At 40.4% G+C, this 22,344-nt stretch overlaps 1 long non-coding RNA gene across 1 annotated transcript in view; it reads left to right on the top strand.

The window, feature by feature from the left end:
* The window catches only part of LOC149474372 (uncharacterized), a 209,877-nt gene extending 188,840 nt beyond the window's left edge, over positions 1–21,037 (top strand). Inside the window, exon 3 of the long non-coding RNA XR_016309172.1 lies at positions 20,962–21,037. This is a non-coding gene — a long non-coding RNA (uncharacterized LOC149474372). The remainder of the gene's footprint in view (positions 1–20,961) is intronic.
* The last annotated feature ends 1,307 nt before the right edge of the window (positions 21,038–22,344 follow it).

Raw genomic sequence — 22,344 nt, 5'->3', positions numbered from 1 at the left:
TCCGGGTTCATGGGCTGTAGCCATTTCACTGGCCGAACAACCATAATGTCACTCCTGTGCATGTGTGTAGGAGTTTAGTCCATTGAGAGCACAGTGCATGTGTGTAGGAGTCTAGTCCATTGAGAGCACAGTGTATATGCGCCTGTGACATTACCAGCAGAGGACTTCAGCCTATTCACAAAGCACAGCACAATAGGACACCGGCTGTGAAGCCGCAAGGCTTCACTGCCGGTTTCCCTCATTCAAGATGTCCGCACCTGCACCCGACAGCTGATTGAAGAATTGGCTTGGAGTGAGAACACCACTGGGTCCCTGCACAGGTAAGTGCCCTATTATTAAAAGTCAGCATCTACAGTATTTGTGAAATATAAAACACAGCGCAAAAATAATACAAACAATATAACCAAATAAAAAAAAATATAAATAAATGTGTCACAAAATAAAAAGTGAAAAAGTCCCAATCCAAAAAAATTTAATTTAAAAAAATGTCCAATTCCAATGTGCTCCAATTTTATACTCAACGGTGCTGTATATCAAGATTTCAGTGTGTTTACACTACTAGTGACGTTCAACACATACTGCACTCACCAGATGTATTGGACTCTTAAACATTAAGAGTCAAACAAGCTTTGTGAATATTACATATTCTCCATGATAAAGGTTCTCACTGCTTCAGAACAGACTTCAACCGAGGGATTTCCCACACATATCGATGGGTATAAAGAAGAAAAAAAAACTAATAGTGTAATACTGCAAAAAGTTTTAATTACTGAAATCAAATGCGTGCTATGCACTCACATGTTTATTACACAGCAAACGCCTTTATCTCATTCTCACAAGACAGAACTTTCTATCTGTCAGGTGCAGAGCTCATATAGTTTATACACTGGCAGCAATCCACATCAGACCTCAGCAAAGATGGCTTCTGGAGCGCAGCGTCCGATGTGCGCTCCACTCACCGGATATGACATCATAGAGTAGCCAACGGAACCGGAAGTTATATTGACCCCTCCTCCAGGGTGTTATCAAAGACGAGCAGTATTTGTAGCTGCTGACTTTTAAATTTTCTTTTGGGGGGGGGGGGGGCTGGAACTCTGCTTTAAGCTTGAGCCTAGGGACAGTTGCATCAACCTCTGCACTCCCCTTTGTGTAGGATAATATGGATATTTCAGCACACAGAAATGACAATTGTCCCCAAATAATCACATTCTTGTAATTTTTAATTCTGTTAAAGTGTTACTAAACCCAAGACCCTGCATTCACTGTATCTGGTCTCCCGCAGTACACAGAACATGGAAATGCAATTATTTCAGTAAATCTCAACTCTTAAATACCTTTTTTTTAGCAGTTAGAGTAGTCTGAGCAAACTGAGCATGTGCAGAGTGTCTCCACACGATATGTCTTATCAGGAGATAAAAGGGGGACACTGGAAGAAGAAGAGGATCAGAGAAGTTTTTTTTACAAAATGCAGAGGATTAACCCCTTAGGTTCCACAGTGAGTATGTTAAAGTGTTACTAAACCCGTAATAGTAAAATCAGTCTGTATATGCAGTAAAGCATGCTTGTTATACTCACTGTGGAACCTAAGAGGTTAATCCTCTGCATTGTGTAAAAAGGCTGTTTGATCCTTTCTTTTCTGCCCCTCCTCTTGTTCAAATTACCACATGATACAGACTGAACCTGTGGTCACATGCACATGCTCAGTTTGGTGTGTATTTCTTGAGTGTTTTTTTTTTTTTGCATGCTTTTCTGCATATACACACTTTAAAAATAGTGCATTGATGACTGTTTTTCATGGTTCTCTGTTACTGAATTATGAAGCATACCCTTGTAGGAATCTGCTACCCTCTTCTGTTTGTGTTTGTTAAATAAGCACTTGTAATCCGGAAGATTTTACCCTTTACATGACCAGGGCATTTTTGCTATTCAGTGCTGCACTATTTTAACTGGAAATTGCTTGGTTATGCAACACTGTACCCAAATAAAATTAATCTGATTTCTTTCACACAAATAGAGCTTTCTTTTGGTGGTGTTTAATCATCACTGGGGTTTCTATGTTTGCTATACAAACAAAGGAATACCAACATTTTTGAGGAAAACTGTTTCTTAGCTTCTGTTTTAAAATGTAAACAAATATTCTTCCTTCATAACTTTAGGCCAAAATGTAGTCTGCTACATTTCTTTGGAAAAAATAACCCACTTCAGTATATATTATTTAGTCTGTGTGAAAATTAGTCTACAAAGTATGGTGTTTTATACAGTATATTTGATAATTGATCAGTCCCGATGTACAGACTGCCTATCTCATTTCTTGAGGTCCTAAAATGCCAGGACAGTACAATACCCCCCAAATTACCCTTTTTGGAAAATAGACAGTCCATAGTATTTTTTTGTCAAAATGTTTTGGAAAATAAGAAATTAGAAAAAAAAATCCCTTTTTTCCCCCCCCAAATGTCTTTTAGGACAGCACCTGAGGGATCCTAGCTCCTCCAACCAGGCTATAGGAAACGTCTCACAAACAAAATGTTTAAAGGGAGGCCTCCACCCACTCCTCTTCATATTCTGTGTTTTCTCCAGCCTGGCAGGAACATGTTTGGGAGCTAAGGATCTCTCAGGACTGTCCTGAGAAACATAAGTTCCCTTGCCTCATTTCTTTTGTTTTTCTGTGAGGCTCTGGTCCTCCCAGTAACATAAGTTGCAGATTATCTCTGCAATCACCAGGTATACAAAGCAGAGTGGTCACTAAACCCAGAGGTTTTCCATCTGATCATGAAGAAATGGGGACGGCCGTGGGTGGACCACCTTGTGACTCAAGAAAATGCACAGGTGCCTCTATTCTTTTCTCTGGATGGGAACAATCTTTCCCTGGGACTGGATGCTGTAGCTCAAACATGGGAATTTCACCATCTGGAGAAGGGCATTGTTTTCATCCCTTCTCTAGATGCAAGTCGAATCTTACTGACACCTCCTGCTGAGACAGGATCTGGTAGTTCAGGGTCCCTTGGTCTCTTGGTTAGTCAAGCTAACTCACTGCTTGGTTTCTGAAGAGCAACTTTTGAAATCTAAAGGGTTTTCACATTGTCTGGTTGCAACCTTCTAGCAAGTATAAAAAAGGTTACTAGATAAAATTTCTCCAAGGTTTGGAAGGTTTACAATTCTTGGTGCAGTGCATCAGGTTGAAACCCTCAGGAAGTTTCTTCAGTGCTGGAATTTCTGCAAGATGGGGCACACAAAGGTTTGACAGTGAGTACCCTTAGCGCTCATCCTACGAGAGCTCTTGTCATTAGCTGGGTAGAAAAAGGGAACAATAGAAGAGGAATTTCATATGTTAAATATAAAAAGAACAGTTCTAAATTACCTTGAAACTACCAAAGACTTTAGACGTTCAGATTCCTTGTTCATTTTATATGCTGGTGGGAAGGAATGAACGCAAGCTACCAAGGGGTCTATTGCCGGATGGTTAAGAATGTCTATTGTAGAAGCTTTTACCCTCAGTGGTCAAGATGCTCCAGTCAGTATTTGCGCTCATCCTACGAGAGCTCTTGTCATTAGTTGGGCAGAAAAAGCTAGTGCTACTCCCAAACAAATTTGTAAGATAGCTACATTGTGGCCAGCTGAAGTTTAGTAGTTAAAAAAAATGCACTCTGTGTCTGTATGTATGTATATAAAATTGATAGATATACAGTATGTATGTGTGTATGGTATATTTATGTTAGCAAGTAAGGTTTCATATTTAGGAAAATGTTCGAGCAGACTACTGTTTTGCTTGATCTATGCAAAACACATGCATGTATGAGCTGCTATTCACTGTGACTAATTTTTAAAAAGTATTGCATGTCTATTTTTTGAAAATGTAATCTTGTGGCTTTGAAAAGATGTCATGACTTGGATGTGTGTATGTCACTATTTTTACACATTATTTTTTGAGTGTCTGATTAGGTCTTTCTGTGAGCTCTCTTACACATGGAGCTGGTTGTGACATACAGTATTTCCCAAAGATGCACAAAACAAGGTTGTAAAATGTAGATAAATACATTTATTGAAGGAATTTCAGCATTGTTAAATTCATCTAATAGCTTGGCTTTGCTATCTGCTGTGTGAGATAGTGACACGACTGGTGAATGAAGGGAGGTATATCTCCCTGAGAATGATTATAAATTCTGACATTCTTCTTTTATGTAACTTGACTGGGCTAAGAAAAACTCAGAGCCAGGACACAGTCCATTTTAACTTGGTGCCAGTCTGGCTGAAATAATTCATTTAACGTTTGGGAAGATATACAGTACCTCTCTTCATCCACAAGTTTGATTTCCTGATTGTTTGGTTATAGCTGCAACTAGCCAAAATATTTCCAGAATTCTGGGATTTTCAGACAAATCTTTTCTGGAGTTAGGTTGGGTATGGAAGCTAATACATTTAGAGGCTTTTAACTTAGGAGGAAGCACAGCTAGACTGAAAAAGGGGCCAGTGAGACAGCACTGTTTAGGATATTTAGCATGGAAGGGGAGAAGCCTAGGTACTACCAATGTTAACTTGTGTTTTTAAGGTGTAGGTTCCATATTAGTCATGGCTATCCTTGATTCACTGCTTAAAGAGTCCCTGATATGGACCATGCATGAATCCAGTGACGTGGGTATGTTGCTTTACATCACAACAAATTATAGCAGACAAAATAAGCCAATGCATTTTTACTGTCTAAAGGTGGTCACACACTTTAAAGTTTGAATTGCAACACATAGTCAGTATTGTAATCACCCACAGTACTCAGTGGGGCCCTCAAAGACATAAAGGCAGACCCCCTGGGCCACTACCTCTTTGTAAAAGGGATTTTGAAGGGGACAAAAGTGACCTTGGCAAACCTCTATGTTCCCAACACTGATCAAATATCTTTTCTTTAAAAGTGTCTGGAGAAACTGACTTCTTTGCAGAGGGAGTTCTCAATCTGGGAGGGAATATGAACATTGCACTGGATCCCTTGATTTTGCATTGGTCCTCACATCTCTCTTACACATTTATAAGATGCTTCAAACCTCTTCTGCATTCTGAAATGCTAGTCAATGTGTGGTGAACATTTCATTACAATGAGAAAGACTATACATTTTTCTCAGCAGCACATCAAACATATTCCCGTATTCAATATTTCTTCCTTCACCAATCTGACCTCACTCGGGTTCATAGGTCATTTGTAGACACCTGCACTGTGTCTGATCATGCAGCTGTTGTGCTAGAACTTTCTCTTGCGAGCTTTAGAACGCCTTTACAACTTGGCAATGGAAATTAAATGCTTACCTAATCCAGGATGCTAAAATCAAAGATAAAATCAAGTGAACTCTTGATGATTTTATGTTTCATCAGAGGACTTCTTATTGTACATGGATTGAGACAGAAGAAAAAGCACTTAGAACAGGTGGTGTTCTTGCTTTCTCAAATTCGAGCTCTTGACTTACATCACAAAAGGTCATTGGCACAAACAACATACTCCAAGATAGGCTTCGGGCCCTTCTCTCTGATAAGATGAAGGCTCACTTTGTGAAACTGAAATCCCACTTTTTTGAGTGGGGCAACAAGCCAGGGAAGGTGCTGGCTAGGGCCCTCAGAGAATCTTGTCTGAAGATGTATTCCCCACACATGATGGGGAAACTTTTACATCTATCATCATCTGTGTCTTTCTATGAAGATTTATACAACTCGTCACCATCTTCCTTGGCCCTCTTGGAGAGGACCACATTGGCAATATCAATACCTATCGGAGTCTGGCCTACTCATGCTCTTGACCGCAGAAGAGCTTTTTCTGGCTCTGAAGGACTCCAAGCTGCATAAATCCCCAGGCCCTGTTGGCTTCTTCCTGCTGTATTAGAAGACTTTTGTACAGATTCTGACTCTGCCCATTCTCATGGCATTCAATGCTCTCTGAGAAGAACACTACTTCTCAAATTATTTGCTAAGTGCATCTATCGTTGTCAAAGTAAGCTTCAATCCCATATTCAATGACTAATCCATCCTGACCAAGTGGGCTTCCTTCCCCACAGGGAAGCTAAAGACAATACAAGAGCCCTGAATGTGATCCATATGGCACACGCTACCAGCACCTCAACCGTACTGCTTTTCACTGACAGCAAGAATTTGATTGGGTGGACTGGGCATTCATACGGCAAGTACTTTGGCATCTGGTTCTAGGAACCAACTTCAGAAAATAGATCAATGAGATTTACTTGCTCCCATTTGCCAGAGTCAGAGTGAAGGTGTTATTGAACTTTCAATGTGCAACAAGACCAGACAAGGCTGTCCTTTGTGCCTGCTCATTTTTCTCCTCACATTGAAGCCATTTTTAGGCCATATCAGAGCTAACTAGAACATGTTCGATCTCCGCACACCCCAAGGTAGAGAACAACAGGAGATCACCCCACTGGTATAGGAAGAGGGAGCAGCATCCTTGAATGATTCCAGTGACATCTATAGTGGCGAAATGGACGCTGCTCAGACCAGTCCAGGGAGTCCAGTCTGTAGGACAGCCTCAGCGGCGGCTGATACCATCCTACAAACTGGACTCCCGGGACCTGCGACAATGATCCACTAAATACTTCTTGTGGTTTGGCTGAAACAATGTTCTCAAGGTGAATGTCCTCCTGCACCGACTTTATTTGTTACAGGCTTTACCCATTGGGATCCCTAAAGCCTTTCTTAGGCAAATTTGTGGAGAAATTTTTTTTTCTCTGGGAGCAAAACTCCCATCAATTATTGCACCTTATCCTATCCCTCCATAAATGTAGAGGAAACCTGAGTTTCCCAGACCAACTGAACTACCACAGAGCTGTACATCTTGCATGAGCTCTGGATTTGTGCATGCAAACGGATAGCAAACGCTGGATCCAATTAGAGGAGATCATAGCGGGTATCCCACTTCGAGGTATTCCCTGGCTAAGAACTGTCCTGCCTCCATCAGTTGCACTTTGTTGGGATACACTGCCAAGATGGTCCCTGCTGAGGGCAACAATATTTTCATGAACGTCTACCCCTCACGTCTAATGACTGTGATCGACCATTCTAATTTTGTTCCAGGCTGGACTAATGAACTGTTTCAACTTTTGACTGTAGCAAATCTCGTTTTTGAGGTTTTCCTTTCTGTGTCAGGTGTTTAAATCTACAACAGCTTCAAAACATGACTGCCCCCCCCCCCCCCCCCCCCTCCTTGATGCAGCATTTTCTCACAAGTCTTGGAAAATCACCTTCCCACTGCCTCTCCGCACTAGCTTTGAAAAGCCATGCATTTCATCATCTCCTATTAGACATGACCTATCCATGGCCTATAAGATGCTTGCCCTTCCTGCTGCCAACCAGACCCCACCTTATATCTCTAGCCAGAAAGCTGACCTTGGCACCAGCCTATTGGAAAAACAAAAGAAGCGTATTATTCGATTCACACATACGGCATCCATCTCCAATGCCATACAAAAAACTGGCTTTAAAACCTTGTCTAGTTGGTACAAGGTTCCTTCATCACTTTACAAGATCTTTCCTCGAATCCTGCTCAAGTGTTAAAGATGCTTAACCCAAGAAGGCACTTACCTCCATATCTTTTGAACCTCCTGGTTTTACAATGATTTTGGACACAGCTCCGCAAACCGATCTACAAATGAACTGATGTGCAACTAGGGGACAACCCTGCAGCATACTTGCTTCACCTGGCTCTCATGTCATTCAGAATAAACAAATACTCTATCACTATTCATCTGCTTCATGCAGCCAAAGCCTGCATTCTGTTATTCTGGAAACAGACAATACCACCCCCTATGGGTATTGGCTTTGAAAAATTCAGGAAATGTGTACAATGGAAAACATTCTGGCCTTTTCTGATCACAAAGAAGAACAATTCTGTAAAATTTGGGTTTTATTGGTTTGACTATGCACTGCTCTGAAAATAATTAATTTAGCTCATTGACTGCCTCCCCCAGATGTGGAGGCCCTTGGGTCCTAAGCACCTGGGAAACATCTGGTCATCCTCATTCTCTGTTTAACCAAGACACTGGAGACCTACCCAGCAATCCACTATATCAGGTACCTGCCATCCCCTCATCCTTTTTATTTTCTAGAACAGAGAAACACTGCCACCCCATATAAACATGGGTCTGACTCTGCTCCTTTTGATAGAGTGTATGTTATCCTCCACTAAGTGGCTGCTCTTAGGATACTCATAAGAGCATACCCCCCCCCTCACATATTCCTGTTAATACTATTTATATGGTGTGGAGACACCGTCAGTCCACAGGGGGCCTTTGCCCCATTACTAGTTCTTGTTTACAGTATGTATGCACAAATTGTGTACATGTAGCTCACTGCCTATTTGTCATTTTTTTCTTCTCAATCCTGATGATTTGATTTTTGTCTGTATCATGAAAACTTTAAAAAAGGAATTTAAAAAAAAAAGTTTGAATTTCAATCTAATTTAGGGCCTGTATTAATAAACTTTGGGCTTGCATCAATGGCATCAGTATGAGATACTTGAGTGATTATTCAGAATTCATTGACATATTCAGTTGACCTCCTTCTGACCTGCTTTTTGCCTACTTTTAGGGGAATACAAGACCTGTCTGCTTAAAAAAAACATGTTTTATATTTGCCAGGAGGTGCAGCTGTATATAGGCCTACAATCTGTGAAGTTTCTTCCTTGTATTAATTACTCAGGTTTATTTTTCAGTACAGAAGCCCAACGAACACAGCCACCACAAGTTGTAAAATAAGATAGCATTTTACTAGTGGACAGAAAGCATGACAAAAGGTACTTGGCTTTGTTAATTGAAAGCCAAGCATGCTTGTCAAATAAAAGACCTTTTATTGTTTCCGTAATACATTTTTGTAAACCAATAAAGAAAAAAAATAAATAAAATTGACTAAAGCTTGTGAAAGTTTCCTTTTATAGCCCATTACTCTTCCTCATAGGGCCTCTGTGTGAATTTTTTTTCCACATACTTCTATTGCCCAATTCTATGGAGATCTGAAGTTGGGCAGTTCTGGATGCAGTAATATTGGTAGCACTGCTCTCTACATCATTGTACTTGAAAGTGCAGGGTGCATAGTGGGGAAGGGTCCATGATGCCCTGCACTCTCAGCATGTCATCTGTCTTCGGGGCTAAATGGCAATGGGACTTATTTCCCCTGGAAGACTGAGGACATTTTTAGAATTACTGTGGTGCACAGCACTGGAGAAGATGTGATTATTGCTGCCAGAGCCATTTACTTAACTTACTGATGCCAGGGGGACCTTTAAAAAATAGATATGAACTTTCTTGCTGGCCTTTACTGTAGAAGAGATCCAGTGCTTTTGTATCATTAATGAGTTATTTGGTAAGTTTTAATATTTTGCTGTGCAATTTACATTAGGAAGAAAGCATTATAATGGAGTGTATATGCAGCCAAAATACAATACTTCTCACATCACTTCAGGCACATCCCTTGAGGATGGCTTGTCAGTGAAGGTATGACATATTGGCCCTGCACATAGAAGCTACTGACTTTCCAGTCACATCAATTCTTTTCATAAATGGATTTGGCTCCCGTGGTGATAGACTTTACACTCCTTTGTCAAACTTTCTTGAAAGAAGTAGAAGAAAAAGAAAAGTGCATTTTAAAAATAAGAGTTGAGAAATCTTCCTTGTTCTGTGAGCCAATGCTGTAAACAGTGTGCGCACTTATGGATGTACGCATTTAAAGACACCTAAAGTTCAATCCACAATAAAGTACTGCAGACATTTTGCTTATTCTGTACAGTGTTGTCACATAGTTAAATGGCCAGAGAAAGCATCATGTTATAAAAGCCTAAAAGGAAACTAGCATGTGTTTGTACTTATAGTAAGTACTTATTTCATTAATATAATACAGCATATCTGAAATGTTTTATGTTTAACATTTTTACTATTCCTCACCCTGTTGGCCAAATTTTATATGGAAATGACCTAAATCATGCTTCACTGGCTATTATTATGCCAGATGGCACAGTCCTCCTGCTTGCTGGGAAACTGCTGCAAGAAATTAAATTACAGTATAAGCCATCCCAAGACTGTATTGTGTCATAACAATCTATTTACAGAGTTTTCTCTATACCAGGATTTCTCAGCCACCCTAGAGTTCCTCCAGAGGTTGGTAGGAGTTCCTTAAGCAATGAGTAATTTCTCCCTCTCAGATAAATTCCCACTGACACCATTGATATTTTTAGCTGTAAGGTGGTAATTCTTCCTAAGGAACACAAGTGTAAGGAGCATTCTTCCCACTGACCATCACACTAATGTATCATGTGTTGTAGATATAGTAATTTTTAGCAGGGGTTCCCTGAGATCAGAAAGTTATTTCAAGGGTTTATCTGTGTTGAAAAGGCTGTTCTAAATGCTTGCTTTGAGAGAAGAGAAACAATAAAGCATAATCACTGTGCTGTAAAGACAAAACCCTTGATTTGTCTGTTCTACTGATTTCAAAGAAATGCTGTTAATCATCATTACTTTGTTGGGAAGATAACCTAATGTTGTTGAATACCATCTCTGTATTCCTCAAACACTGAAAGAGGCTGGAACTGTCAGGCAGAGTGATCCCGTACTGACAGTAAAAGTATAGTCCCGGCCAATGGGGAGAGAGGCAGCACATCGATAGGGTGGGCTCAGGTAAGTAATACACTGACCACCAGTACTTGTGGGGGTTTATTATCACAGCCTGCCGTTGGCTACCAGTGCTGGGGTTTTGCTTTATTATGTCAACCTACCTCTCAACACCAATGCTGGGTAGTGGATATTATGAAACCCTGCCACTGAACATCTATGCTGGGGGGGATGGGTTATTACAGCTTGTCACTGACCACTAATGTGGGTAGGTTATTATTATAGCCTGCCACTGATTGCCAAAGCTGGAAGTTTAATATTATTGACACTGACCAGCCCAACGATTAAGGGGGGTTGTTGCAGCCATTTAAACCAATACCGGAGGTTATTATTGCTGCCAGTGACTCCAATGATGGGGGTTATTTTACACTCACACTAAAAGTCATACACTGTGATGCAAAAGCCACTTTAATGGCCGTGCCTCTAAGTTTTCAGCAGGTGCTGCATTTTTCTTCTTTGTCCCTTCAACGCATCCCTTCCAACTATTTTCAAATGTTGATAAATATGCAGGAGATAGTCACCTGAACTCTCGCGAGTCAGGTGAAACAATATGCTAAATTCAATATTTCTACATTAAGTAACAGCTGTATCTACAGCTTCTGCTGTCTACCCTCTACTAGCCCATTCTGCTCCCACCTCCAACGTGCATGATGATATAATTGTATGATTATTATCGAAAATAGTTTTGATAAATGGGGGGGGTGTTAAACCAAACATGTGCTAGTTATACTATTGTCTGGTATCATCCTCTTGCAGTAACTAACGTGTGAGAGGAACAAGCCAGTCCGTTCTGTACTGACAATAAACATGCTGATAGCAAGGGAAAGCTGAGTGACAGAAATGAGTTTGTCACTGTGGTGCTTCTTCTTGGTGTGTTTATTTTGTCTTTTAATGGACTATTCATTTGCAACACATTGTCTTTTGCTGAAGGCTATGATTTAATCATCACATGCTTGTAGAAAAAAAAGTCTGCTATGACTTCTCAGCAGACCAACATATTTTTCCTTTTATTTCGTAAGCAGAAATTTCAAGATGTGAGGCATTATAAAAATAGGAGAATACATTTAAGGATCAGTTTTATTAATGTTTTTGCTGAAGATTTATACAGTTGTCACCCATGATTCACCCATTTTTCTAATTTAATAATATGTGAAAATGGGTGACCCTTGGGTGAAAACATCGATAAATAGAACTTTTAGTACACTGTACAGATCTAAAATCTTTCCCTTCTGACTAAACTTCTTTCAGATACTGCATTTGATGTTGACCTCAATGAATTCATCTACTTTCTAAAATGTGCTGGCTCACTATGGGTCAGATCCAACGAACTGCATGCCAACTCATGAGCTTATCTCTTTGATTTACAATTGATACTTTTACTCAGGGTTGGGAGCATAGCTATTGCTATACTTCTGGTGTTCCAATGTTGGTCCTTCTGGTCTCAGCTGCTGCAACTGCAAAGTCATATGCAGCTGCTCTGCCTGCCCCTCCCCTCTTCCTGTGCAATCACAGAGTACCTTGTATTTTATGTACTCATTCACAAAATAAAAAGCCTACAGTGAATTGGCAGCATCTCTCCTGAGTATAGTACTCCTGGTACTCCATGAAACTGACACTTGTAAATAAAAAGATAAATCCACGTGGTGGGATGCACCTCATTGGACTTAACGTATTGTATGCAAGTACATTTTAGAAACTGGCTGAATTCCTGGAGTTTAGCTTTGACATCACTACTGAACAGCTGTTGGAGTAAAATCCAGTACTGAGTGCCAACTAGAGACTGTGTCTGAGCTAACCTGTATACTTGCATGGAGAAAAGCAGATCAATAAAGCACAACTGCAATACTATAAAGCAGAAAATATAGTAAACATAGGTAGCGCTACCCCCAGAGGATCCACTTGATAATACTTGTCCCTAGTGGTTGCCCTGACCTTGCAAGCCTCCTGACACCTATGACACTCTGGGTCCAGATATATTTCAGCAATCAAAGAATAATAATGTAAGCGACACAATTCTTTAGTAATACCTCCTATATTAGACTTGTTCATAAGAGCAGAACACCGGAATATAGGTTTAGGATATATAGCCCCAGTTAACGCATAAAACAGAACACTGGTAAAATAGAAATAATCAGCAACGTTAAGAAATTATATAGTCATGAGAAGTTTCAACTATTGTGTAAAAGGAGAGTGTAGCGCTAAAAATAATAAAATAATAAGATTCTATTATAAAGGTGTATATAGTCCATATAATGAATAAAAACAACATATAAGGTATAGATGATTAGCAGTTCAAAAGTGACTTTCCATGTTCCTAAAATGCCAATTTCCTTGATAAGCCAGTGCTTGTGCATTTAGTTATAGAAGAAATGCATACTCACCAGACGCGCAGTATAAATGTGCATATAGATAAATATCCAGATGTCATCAAGGATCAGGAACAGGTCAGGTGTAGGAGTAACTTCACTCTAAAGGTGGATGGATCCTGGGGCTTTAAATGATGATCCAGGGATAGCCAGAGCTCCTCTTAAGGGATGAGTGGGTGCAGCTCACAGGGTGTATAGGAGGCTCCCTCTCTGATTACTGGAAGTTAGGTGGTCATGGGCATCTGAAAATCAATACCGGATCTGGAGGGGCCTTGTTCACTCTCACTATTGCAACACCAGCAGCAAGAGGGCTTGGTGACTTATCAGCTTCTTTTAGGCCTCCGGCACTGCAATGAAGGATGCAGATAATTATATAAATGTATACTCCGGCACAAATAGATATAAGTACCTGAATTTGAATAAAAATGTCCTTAGAAGAGAAGAGGTTCCTTTAAGTAGAGATTGCAGTTTGAGTCCTGTGTTGTTTAAAGTTCTTGATATGGTGGTATCCATCTTCTTCTAGCAATAGTGGGGCCCATGAACATTAGTGAATACTGGTAATTTAATGAAGTTAAACAGGCTGTGGTACTGCTCAAAATAGAGATCTCCTGATACTGAGGTCTAACAGCGTCTGCATGCAGTGTCTCTAGAGTGATGACAAAAAGAGGTTGGGCATCTGCCCGCTCACCAATCCCATGGATAGCATGGACTCCTAGGAACAGAGTTCTTGCACAGCCTCTTGGCTGTTTGCAGTTGCCACCTGACAGTGACCGGTACAGAGAACACTGATGCAACCCCTGCAGTCCTGCAGCAGTAGGCCCACAGTCTCTTTAGGAGAATGGCAGTCCCTTTGTATTCAGCTCTAAATCCCATGTCAAGAGAGGGAGAGTCAGTCCTTTGCTAATGAATATATCTGCTCTCCCAGCATTCTTCTTTCTCCAGCTCTCTGGTAGTTGTAGTTCAATCAGCACTCAAGAATACAGTATCTATTGTGTATAAGACTACAGGTCCCAAGATCCTCTCAGAAAAATGGGATCCACTCTGCTTTCTGTAATGTAGCAGTCCCAGTACTGGGCACTAGGGAAAATAGGATTAAGAAAAGTCTCATCTGTAAATGTCCCTGAAAGCCTGCAATTTTTGTTTGGATTAAAGCAACCGCTCCCCTGTACCTCTTTTGCTCCTTTTTGGTGAGCTATATTGGCCGGCAACCATGACAAAAAAAGAACAGAGAAAATGTGGTGGCCGCAGACCATCCTTCCTAAGATGGTGCTGGCTCACAGTCCCAACACTCACTGAAGGAGAAGCTTTGGAATACTGCTGTCCACCTGGAATGCTTTGCCCAAACACCAGTCAAGGAATCCAGTGGAGCTGATACTGCACTGGCACCACTACCATTGGTGGCTGGGTCGGAACCCTGTACTATGGGTTCACCGGTCTGGAAGGAAGACGCTACCACGTGGGGCCCAAAAGATGGCACAGTGAATAGTCCAGTCCTCCCATCTGAACAATCGCCGACGGCTTCCCCTGCCTTAGATCCTGAACCTACTCTGAAAGACGTTATGAAAGCATTTACCTCATGCATTAGTTCCCTATCCAGCATTAACAGGGTATTTGAGGGCATGCAAGAGGACATAACACTGATAAGGCAGGACCTGAGCAATTTTAACCACTTGCCCTCCAGAGTAATTTTCTCCCTTCCAGACCAGGCCATTTTTTGAGTTACCAGGCCATTTTTTAGTTACGGCGCTACGTTGCTTTAGCTGACAATTACGCTGTCATGCAATGCTACACCCAAATAAAATTTTCGTCCTTTTTTTCCCCCACAAATAGATCTTTCTTTTGGTGGTATTTGATCACCTGTGCTTTTTTTTTTTTTTTTTTTTTTTGCACTATAAAGAAAAAAAGTGACAATTTTGAGAAAAAAAACAATATTTTTGACTTTTTGCTATTAAACATGTCCAATAAAATTTTTTTTAAAAATCAAATTTCATAACTTTTTACTAGTAATAGAGGCAATCAGTGACTTATAGTGAGATTGCGAGTCTACGGCGGGCATTCTGACACTGGGGGTAACTTGGTGTCACTGACATCCCCAGTGTCTCCAATACAGTGATCAGTGCTAATAAAAAGCATTGACACTGTACTAATGGCACTGGGCAGGAAGGGGTTAACATCTGGGGCCATCAGAGGGTTAACTGTGTGCTGTGTGTGTTTTACTATGAGGCTGTGTCTGTGCTTTCCACTGTAGGCACACTGCTTTGCGTGGCTCTGCTATGCAGAGCCATACAAAGCAGTGTGCTGGAGCTGACAGGGGAGATAACTGTATTGTTTACATACAGCTCTCTCCCCCATCGATCATACTCGGCAATCACCGAGTGCCGGCAAATAATCACTGCTCGGGACCCAGTGATTGACAGCCGAGGCAGCGAATGACGGCACGACCCAGAAATGCAAAATCGTGTATGTATGCATGTACCGTATGTGTGTGTGTGTATATATATATATATATAAAATGTGATTTTGTTCACCCGTGCCGCCCTGTACAGTATTTCTGCTATAGGGTGGCGAAAGTGGTTAAAAAGTGTGTATTTGCAGTAGAGGAATGGATAAGTAATTTGGAAGATTCCATATACCCTCTACAACAATCCTCCAAAACTATGTCTCAACAGTTGGCTGCACATGACACCCAACTGGAGGATCTGGAAAACCAGCTCCACTGGAACAACATCAGAATTGTGGATTTGCCAGAACAAGGGAGGGTAAGATGCCAGTGGAGTTCATAGAATGCTGGCTGAAGTCCATATTTGGGGCTGAGAGTTTTACTTCCCTGTTTTCTGTGGAGAACGGAACACCAGGTCCTGGCTTGGCCACCTCCTGCTGGGTCAGCCCCCAGAACCTTCCTGCTAAGAATGCTGAATTACCACAAAAGAGATATCATTCTGCAAAAAGCCAGACAACACGCTGATCTCAAGATGGATGGCTCAAAAATGTTCCTGTCTCCAGATTTCTCAGCGGACGTTCAGCATCAAAGAACTAAATATTCAGTTGTGAAGCACCGACTGCATCAACTAGACCTCACCTACTCTACATTGTATCCTGCCTGATTGCAGGTGGTGGCACAAGGTATCACTCCTTTCTTTGAGTCACCTGCAGCGGCTGCACATTGGCTGGATACCTATCAGCAATCAGGCCACTCTCCTGCACCAACCTGATCTCCTAGGTTACAGGGGCTAATGTGGTCCGATACAAGCTTTTCTTGTGTTTACAGTTAAATTTGATGGAGCTCTGCCCTGCTCGGCAGTAAGGGGAAACATATGTTTTTGCTGTATGCCTACATTCAGGCATTATTTTTGTCTACTCTGTGGATCCTGTCTTGTGTCTAACATTGGCGGCTTTATGGTTTTTTTCCTGGTCACATGGCACACCAGGTAGTAGCTCCCGTGGGGAGCACGTGTTTGTCTCTGTTAAGCTACTTACTTGTTCACCCTTCATACAGTATTAAGGATGTTTTTGTTTCCTTTTTACATTTTTCTTTTCTTGTTTTGGTATCTGTACACTTCACGGATATATAGATCATGCAAGTCAAAGACCTTCATAACCAACCTATTGGTGGCCATACATGGCTGGACATTTTTGAGTTCCTGTCCTACACTATTTATTGGGATGACTGTTACTTTCCCCACTCTGTGTTTATAAATGTATGGTGCAGACTGACCATTTGGAAACTTGGGCACTGCCCGAGGGCCCAGGGTCAGTAGGGGGCCCCATGAGATGCCCCTGGTACCTTTTTCATAGGGTTTTTTGAGTTTGGGCAAGGACACAGGGGCCCCATGATCCCCTATTGCCCGGGAGCCCCATGAGTTGTCAGTCCACCCATGGTATGGTGCTAGTTGTTATGTGTTCAGATGGGAAGCAGAAAATGGTAAATGGTTTATATTTCTTTACTGTGCACTGTTCAAAGTCTGATGTTCCATGGATGCTAGTAGGAGATTTCAATAACTATATGGATCCCTCCTTGAACAAATACAATATCATCCTGGTGTTAGCATGATTGCCTCTTCTTGCACTGCTTTTGCCAATTATATCCAGGAGATTGGGCTGATTGATATTTGGAGGCTATGTCAACTGGATGTTAAACACTGTTAAGGTTTTTCCCGAACTCATAGGGCCTTGTCTAGAATAGACTTGGCTCTTGGCATACCACCAATCTTACCTTTTGTCCTGGATATAGAGTATGCAGCATGGGGACTTTCAGATCACTCCACACTGGTTTTAAAGTTTTCTTTACAATCCAATATTGGTTAGAACTTTTTCCCTCTCTCTGGAAGGGGTGTTAATAGACCTGTCAATCTATGGTACAGCCAACAAATCATTTACAGCTTTGCCCATTTACTGGGATTCTCTTAAAGCCTATTTAGGGGCACTCTTATTTCTGAAATCTCAAAAGTTAAAAACATTCTAGATGGTGGGAGAAATTTTTAGCTGATAATGTGAAGCAAGTAGAATTGCGATATACTGTATTTCTAATCTCAATGCAGAAACTAGCCATGATTGGTTGCAGCGCTAACAGGACTATGCATCTATCCCTAAAGAAGGTGGAAATGAAACGGTTCTTCCTTCAACAACCACATTTTGAGGAAGGGCATCTTCTAGCTACTATAGTGAAAGCTCAGAGGCCATCAGCTTATGTCTCAGGGCTCTGGACTCAAACCTCTGTACTAGCTCATACCACCCAGGATATATCTTCTGTTTTCTGTGACTTCTTTACAACATTGCATAGCAGTAAGACATCATATCTGGATTAGGATTTGATCAGGTTTCTAGATGCCATAAACTTACTGGTGCTATCTTCTGTTGATAGACAAACCTTGGATAAGCCACTGACACTGCAAAAATTACAAACCGCTGTGGACAGTCTCCCCAATAATAAGGCCTCAGCGGCAGATGGCTTTCCAGGGGAAATTTATAAAACATATGGGGATATTTTATTAACAGAGCTTTTGGAAGTATTTAATAACATTTTCGAAAAGGCATCCCTCCCACCATTTATGAACAAGGCTGCTATTATTGTTCTGCTGAAACTGGGAAAGAATCCATGCATCCCAGAGTCATATCGCTCAATTTCCTTTTCCAATTCTCAAAATGTATTGCTACTTCAATCCACCCAGACCAATTTGGGTTTATCCCAAATAGAACTACAGCTCTAAGTATCAGGTGTTTATTTCTAAATTTGCAAGTCCCTGCAAATAATACTGCCAGTAGGGCTATTTTGCCGCTTGACTTGGCAAAATCTTTTGACAGTATAGAGTGGAATTTTCTATGGTGATGCCTGGTCAATGACCATCTATCGAATCCATTCCCATTACATTGAGGAACAAGACAGGATTGTACCTTATCACCTCTTTTATTTGCACTGGTTCTGGAGACTTTAGCAGCAGCCATTTGCAAATCCCCTGATTATAGTTTTTTGTAGATGCACAGGCGAAGATAAAATAGCATTGTACGCTAATGATATCTTGTTATATTCGGGAGACACCTTTTCCTCACTAGTCTCTGTTATTTCCCTAATAACTACATATGGCTCATTTTCAGGCTGTACTATCAACAGGGATAAGCCAGTTTTTATTACCGCTTGACTCTGGCCCATCAGAATTGCCAACAGCTGCCTCTCAAATAGGGATAGTGATCTCTTTTAAATATTTAGAAGTAGTGGTCACAGCCCAGGTCAGTGACTATGTAGATAGAAACTTGGTCCCTTTTACTCAGTAGATTTAAACAGGTCGGTAAAACTTGGAGTAAATTACCCTTAACAGTTATTGGTAGAACTAATCTGGTGAAAATGGGTTGGATGCCACAATTATTATATATTCTCCATAATTGTTCTGTGTGGATTCCACAATGTTGGTTTTATACTATACCCTAGAATCTGCCTCTCTACCCTGCAGCTGCCTAAGGATGGTAGAGGACTGATGATACCTAATGCTAGATTGTTCTTTATAGCATCCCAACTACAGCACAGGTATGAATGGAATGAATTAAATCTCAAAGATCCCATTCAAACTATAGTTCTCTCCCAATTCTCTGTACTCCCTGTAGTCCAACTTATAGTTGCGCATCATTTTTACACCAAGCGCAATCTCCCTACATTTTATCTGATACATAGGCTGTGGGAAACAGTGCGGAATCTTACTAATCATGAGGGTTATACTAAACATGCCAATTTGAGATAACCCCTCCTTACCTGAGCTAGGGAAATTAGAAGGCTTTGACCCCTAGAAGAGGGATGGTCTCAGATTCCTTTATCAACTATATGATCAGGATGTTCTGTTGCTTAATGCTCTTACAGAATGCTATCAGTTGTCCAATAAATATTGTTTCCAATATCTCCAGTTATATCATGCTTTACAGGCTCAAGCCTCCACCTTTTAGTTGAAATTTAGGTTATCTACGATTTTGTCCATGGCTATTTCTACATCTTGTACTTGGTGAGGACTATTAGTGATAGAACACAGGTACAGATGGTGGATGATGAGGAGTGGAGTCATTGGAACCATTACCAAAGGTCCCTTTCACAGTGTCTGACCTAGCTTTTCATAGTCCATAGAGCGCTTCACACTCTGCTGAAGCTTCATATTTGGGGGGGAAACATGCTCCTCAGCCACAAGATCCCTCATACACATGCTGTGGTGTTGCCCTAAGCTTCACCGCTACTGGGCGAACACCTTTAAGTCCCTTAATTCACTCTGCTCAACTCTGGTTCAGATGGACCCCAAAATTAGCCCTGAACATTGTCTCAGAGGTGTCAACCCCCACCCCGATATGCACTCATTATGGATAGGATCCTTAGAATTGTCTAATAAAATCATCCTACAAAAGTGGATCTCCTCCACACCTTCTACATTTGATCAGTGGTGGAACGCACTTCATTTTATGTTAAGGAGAGAGGAGTTGACATGCATAAACATAAGGGCTGTCCAAAAATATTTTAAAAAATTTGGCCATGGTGGCTGGATTCTAGTTATTCATCCCGCTCACCCCCTTCTAGGGGTGTGGACAGTGCAACTCAGTAGAGGCGATTTGATATTCATCTATTTTTTTCTGCTGTCTGATGCAGGATTTGGCATAAATTATCTGAACTGTCAATCCTGATGCACCTATTTGGACATTTAGAATGTTACTTGTAGCGCTGTGAGCGATCAACCCATTTCTTCAGGAATATGATATCAATTACTTTGTTTGACATGATCTGTAATTACAGTATATTATGCATAATCAGGTTTCTTGAATCTGTTTAACACTAGACTGAACAACCAATCATTGGTGCGTGAAGTTTCTTTTGTTCTTCTTTTGTTCCTCTTTTTATGTTGTATGTTCATACTGTATACTTTTTATTGTTAAAATTGTATATGTGAAACTTTTTGTTTTGTTATTCCGAAGTAAACGTTTAATAAAAATTACCTATTTTAAAAAAAACATCATTTGAATACCCAAAAGTAACATAATAGAAGCTACAGATTATAATGTAACATTATGAATTTTTCTCTACCATATGTATTATTTATTTAATGGTAAAGATACCTTTTTAATTTCCTTTAATGTCACACAAAGTTACCATTAAATGCAAATCATCAAGACTACATAAAAGGTTTTTCTGTTTGCAATACATTCACTTTCTGACAGCACTGCACTGCTCCAGCTTCTCTGCTGTAAATAAATATGCCTTCTTGTTAACAGGTCAATAAGTACATTGGTGTAAAACACTGATGAAACCAATTTACTTCTAAATTATTTATAGTACTTAAATGTAGGACATGCTGCCTCTCCATTAAATGCTTCATTCCCTATTATGTTAGACTACAAAACAACAGCAAAAATAATATGGGATAAAACTATAGGGGTTGTAGTTTTACAAATGTTTGCATATTTAATTTTATGACTTTTCTCCTTTTCAGATTTTTCACGCTGATTTTATCCCGATTAACGGATCTGTAAAAGACTAAACAGCTGGGACTTTAGCTTTAACTATTGTAAGTAAAGACCTACAACATTCAGTTTATATTTTTTTACTTTTGCTGTTATTAATTATCTGCATACTGTATCTGGTTTACTATTCAAATGCAGAGCGCTGAAGAACTTGAACTATTGAATGTCAATAAACCTGTCCAATATTTGGAACAATGACATGGAAACTTTAATGCATGAAGGGGTTAAAGACCAACCACTAATTAACGTGCAGGAGTGAAAGCAGAGATGAGCAAATTGATTATTAAACACCATGAATCAAAGCAGAACAGGCCAATCAGGATTTGCTGTATCTGTCAATGAATATTCATTTGCCAATTCAAAGTGTGAAGAATTCCACAGTGTTAAAACGATGTAACAAACTGTGCAATTCAAGTCAAAATATCAAAAATTGCATAGTCTGATTTGCAGTGAACCATGAATCGAATTATCTCTAGCTGTTATTTAGTGATCATTTCCTTTTCTCCACACAGAAGGAAATGATAATTTCACTGAACATGGAAAGGTACTCAGAGGGCAGATTTATATTCCAAGCTCCCATAGGCCAACTATCTTAAGCCGCATATTTTTCTCTTACCCTAGTCAAATTGATAATCTTACCATCACGCTTCATAGCCAGACAATGCATTCTATGAAAAGGGTTGGTGGTGGGGGGAGTTTGCGCACTCTGCACCCTTACACCTGGAAGCCATCACTAGGAGAGTAAGGTAAACCGTCTTATTCTGCTAATTGTTTGGTTCCTGGTGTATAGATACAGATTGGGGAAAATAACCAGCACACTGTTCCACTGACAAAAATGCATAAACTGCGCAGGGACAGCAACAATGAGGACACAGCCTGATTGCACTGGCAGTCCAGGAGACCATCTGAAACCTTGTGTACACTGCAATGTCAGATACCTGATGTGTGTGTAATTGAGTGCCACCCCATGACATAGTCTATGTTGGTTATACAAAATCTGACAATGTCAAAGGTGACTGTTTCTGAGAACTTATTTTGGGATCTCCGCAGCCAGGATAAATGATGGCTAGAACTCTTGGTGAGAAATGATCTTGTGTGTGGTCAAAGTTATTTCCAGTTATAATGGTAAAATAAAGAAACCTATCTTTATTACACTTTGCACTATAGTAACATTACCTCTTCATAAAAAGTAGTATTTTATTGCTTGATTAAAGCTATTTTATACCTACAAAGTTCCCAGGGAAATTGCAGCAGTCTGTCCCTATCTGCTTCTTGGAAATAAAAATGGACATGTGGATACACAGAATGGTTTTACTGCTGCTTTTCTCTCACTCTTATGAGCTCAAATTATT

This window comes from Staurois parvus, unplaced genomic scaffold (genome assembly GCF_062004578.1).
Source record: "Staurois parvus isolate SC_StPar_1 unplaced genomic scaffold, SC_StPar_1.0 ptg000006l, whole genome shotgun sequence".
NCBI classification, from domain to species: Eukaryota; Metazoa; Chordata; class Amphibia; order Anura; family Ranidae; genus Staurois; species Staurois parvus.
This window is presented reverse-complemented; position numbering and strand designations above follow the sequence as displayed.